General features: G+C 37.8%; 1 non-coding gene across 1 annotated transcript; it reads left to right on the top strand.

The window, feature by feature from the left end:
• Nucleotides 1-3,224: 3,224 nt before the first annotated feature.
• On the top strand, nucleotides 3,225-3,336 carry LOC139034544 (U6 spliceosomal RNA). Its single transcript, XR_011487083.1, has one exon. It is a non-coding gene; the product is annotated as a U6 spliceosomal RNA (small nuclear RNA).
• Nucleotides 3,337-4,456: the final 1,120 nt, after the last annotated feature.

Below are 4,456 nucleotides of genomic sequence, written 5' to 3'. Positions count from 1 at the left end.
TTCCAACCACACCACATCACAGGGCCTTGGAATCTTTCACTCTGAGTCGGCAGACAGGTCAACAGTCTGGAGAATCAAGCAGGGAGTTTCGGATGGTCCTAGTCTGAGAGCAGAGGCCATCGCACCCGCCTGCATTTTACTGAATAGGATTTAGACACAAGGCCATACCTAACCATAAGAAAGACCTTTCTTTCTTAGTTATTTGATAAATAACTAACCCAGTTGTCACATGAAAGGAATGGGACTTTATTCTCTTTGAGCCTATCTTTACAACTATAAAATGAAATGTCTGGAATTTCTACTCTCTGCAATTCTTTCCAGTCTTTAAAAATTTTTTCGTTATTTGAGTGGTTTATTAACCAGTAGCAGAAAAAACTACAGTAGAAGCCAGAACATTTCTACCTTAATTTACTATACTTCATATACAGAATAAGGTCATGTCCTTAAGACTGCACTTTTATAACATTATTTTAACTGGTAAAAGCAAGGTTCAAATTACATGTTTCATGACATTAGCAATTATCATAATACTGATCACACACAATGGATTGATATCACACAATATTTCCTTCCTATGTTCGTGGATAACCATAGATCTTTCTGTAGTAATGGCAGTGAGTACATACAAAAGGATAATGTGCTTCTTTAGACTTTTATTTAATTAACACTGAATGGAATTATGCTTAGAATAAATAAAAGACGAACAGCTTTCTTTTCATTCTCTTATCCTCTCTTGTTCCTAACAAAAATAATTTATAATTTCAACTTTTCCTGCTGCTACTCCAAAATCCCAGTTTTAAAACCCAATCAAAAGATGCCAACATATTCCAAAGTGAGAGAATGCTTTGGATTCTGTACTCCTACTGTCTTCTACATCTTTAAGAGATTTTTAAGTCTTTTCTTTCCCAAGCTGCCAGTTACACTGAATTGTTCTGAAATGTGAATGATTTTTTTTTGTGTAAATATGAGCTTCCATCGACTAGAGCAACAATAAGCACTTCACACTTGTCATTTACTAAAACCTGCCTTTTGAGCCCTGTCAGTCATGTGCCTCTACATGTGTGTTTCTTGGTTGGAGCAGCAATGTTTTATGGCAGCTTCTGTTCAGGAATTCATGTCGCTACTTGGCATTTGTGTAGTTCAGCTGTTAGAAAGTCAGGGTAAAAGGATAGAAAATACACAGGAGTGAAGGTTTCAGGAGCAAAGAGGGAAATAAGAAAGGGCTTTAGGTTATGAAGCAACAATGCCAGTCAAGCGGCATCAGTGAACCACAGGCACTCCCCTTGGGTTTAGGAAAGACACTGACAGAACAGATGTAACTCACAACCATCCTGCTGATCTGGGTGGCCAAGTGCTGCCACAGAGGGGCAAGTGTTGCAAGAAGCATTAGCAGTTATGCTCACCTCTCAAGATTTTTCATCCTTGCAACACTACGCTTGATTCCAATGTGTGCCTCTGAGCTTAGATGAGCTTAAAGCAAAGACAAAAGGGGTTATGGAAGAGAAAGGCATATGGATAGAAAGCTAGATACTTTCCTTGTTAACCAGGGTTTACAGAACTGTGCATTATTCATAACGTGGGTTCAAATATGCCCAGAAGTTCAGATATTTATCCAACATTTATCTGAATAAAATCATATCCTTTGGGGTTGGTGCATTTTAATGGGAAAATAATAGGAATAGGCTTTCCTCTGAAGTTCTCAAATGCTCTTTGAGCTTCTTCTTAGTCTCAAATCACTAGGAACTAGAACCCTGTGTGCTGTGCTTAGTCGCTCAGTTGTATCCGATCCTTTGCAACCCCATGGACTGTAGCCCACCAGGCCCCTCTGTTCATGGGGATTCTCCAGGCAAGAATACTAGAGTGGGTTGCCATGCCCTCCTCCAGGGGATCCTCCCAACCACAGATCGAATCCAGGTCCCCTGCATTGCAGGCAGATTCTCTACCATCTGAGCCACCAAGGAAGCCGCTAGGAACCCTAAGTGTAGAGATTTAAGGTTCAGGGAGCAACCTCTTTTAAAACAGGAACAAAAAGTAATGCAAGTTAAATTTCATCCCTTTCTCAAATAATTCCAGGAAAGATAATTCAGGTTTTCACCCTGGTTTAACTGACATCTTCCATTTGTGCTTGTCAAAGAAAGAACGTAGATTTGAGGGGTTCTTTGGAAGATGCAGATTATAAAGACAGAGGTAAAGATGAAGAGATAAAATTAAAAATGTACAGAAGTTAAACATATTTTCTCCAAAAACCACTGCTTCCCCACAACTGCTCCTTCACATCTTTAACTAGAGTCTTGCAAGTGATGCATTTTTAGATCTGTTGCAAAGTTTAAACCATAAATATCCATGTCTTATTCATATTTTAATAACATATTAATATTTTCATATTATCTTAATAGAAAACCTCTTTAAAACAATCAAAAGGAAATGACTGTGAATAACCAAAACATATTAGATTTTAAGACATGAATACAATGTAATACTTATAACAGATTCTCACTCATCTTCAACTCCCTGGAGCACTTACATGTATTCTAGGTTCATTTGTGCTTACTCATTTTTAGCTTAAAAAAAAAAACCACCTCGATCTAATAACTGAAGTAGTAGTGTCCATTATGGTCATGTGTATTGATAGCACCCAGCAAGAAGAATGTTTTGTATGTATACACAATGAACAACGTTCTTACACTTAATGTCTCTTCACATATAATGGGAAAAAACTGTCAGCCAGGGTATATACAGCAATTTCACACACTTATCGTTTCCTTCTTTTCAGCCATTTGCCCAACCAAAGAGTAAACTAAATTACCTTGCTTTTTTCTTCCACACTTAAAAACTGCATTTCAACAATTCCTTGAGCCTTAGAATTTTGTTTTAATACAACAAAGTGGTTAACAAAGTCATCCCATCAGTCTGTTTCTAAAACTCAGCAACAGAAGTATTCCTAAGGTAACAAAATTAAAAACGACTGAAGGAAGCTAATTATCAACTAACACCCGAGTACTTCAAAAACAGTGAGGAGCTGGTCATGAGGCCAGGACAGCATCTCCAGTCGAGTAACTGTGCATTTCACAAAACTGGGGAATTGCTGACTTTTTTCTCCAAGGGACTGACAGTATATTTCTAATCCACTATTAGAAAGTGTATCTTAAAAGATTTAGTAAACGAACACTGTAAAAGGTTTTACAAACTAACATCTGTCTAGTCACACCTTACTTCTGAAATCTGTGTTAAGTACTGAGGCAGCACATATATACCACAATGGGTATAATACAGAGAAGATTAGTGTGGCCTCTGTACCCAGAGGACGTTTAAAATTATGAAGTGATCTGTTTTTTCCAGTGATTACCAGGGACCAGGGGATGTAAGGGGAGGGTGGCGGTAATGACCACAAAGAGCCTTGTGAGTGGTAATAAAAATGTTTTATATCATGACTGCAGTTGTGGTAAGATGACAGTATACATTTGTCAAAACTCAAATTGCAGTCTCAAAACCGGTAAATTTCAATGCATGTTAAAGTTTTCAAATATTAAAAAAAAAACCTTTGTAAGAAATTTGATTCTGCCATCCTTTGCCCTAATTGGGGTGATAAAATTTCACAAAAAGCACAAGGACTTTACCCCTCTATTCATCTCTGTTTGAGAAATCTGGGCATGACAGAACCAGCAGGTCTTATAACAAGGCATCAATCTCTTGCAATGAGATAAAAATTCACCATATTTACTGCAATAAATAACTATTTCAATGGAATGTGTAATAGTTGCACATCACTGACCTAGGGCAAATATGGAAGAAACATGGGAAGTAAAATGATTAATCAATGATGCGCTGCTGCTCGGGAAAACAAAATACTTTTGACAATAATGTCTTTCTCCAAGATAAAAATTATTAAACATTTGATCACAAAAATCTATTTCTCTGGCCATTCATTAGATTCATACTTTAAAAATACATATGTGTGTGCATACATCTGCACATGTTATACAAAGAAAACTGGTATGTGTTTGTCTGTCTCCAGGACAGGCACTCAGAAGGAGAGCAGAAGTTTGTTTGGTAAAAGAGTTGCTTATTGTCTTTTCTCCCTCAAGGTTTTCTTTTTTGGGGGGCAGGGGGAAGGCATATCAATCTGATGAGGTGGGAAAAATAAAGCTTGAACAGCAAACAAAACTGAAGCTAAAAACAATAGAGAAGATTGATTAACCCCATGTTATCAAGTAAGTGTCAATAGCAAGAAGCTACTGGGCATCTGCACCGTTTTCCTCTAAACTTTTAGCCTTACACCCGTCAAACCTCAAGATAACTATCCATCATGGAGTCAAAGTGGCGAACAACTGTGTGGTCTTTTGATAAGGGACAGTGTCACAATTTGTCTCCTTCTCTTCCCACAGCTAATGGGGTAAGGCCAGGCCCCAACAGCTGCAGAAAGCCCAAAGACATTCTTTAGCATAAAAAGCCTCAG

Source organism: Odocoileus virginianus, chromosome 3, assembly GCF_023699985.2.
Source record: "Odocoileus virginianus isolate 20LAN1187 ecotype Illinois chromosome 3, Ovbor_1.2, whole genome shotgun sequence".
Classification (NCBI taxonomy): domain Eukaryota; kingdom Metazoa; phylum Chordata; class Mammalia; order Artiodactyla; family Cervidae; genus Odocoileus; species Odocoileus virginianus.
The sequence above is the reverse complement of the archived record's forward strand: the minus strand, read 5'-3'. Positions and strand labels throughout refer to the sequence as shown.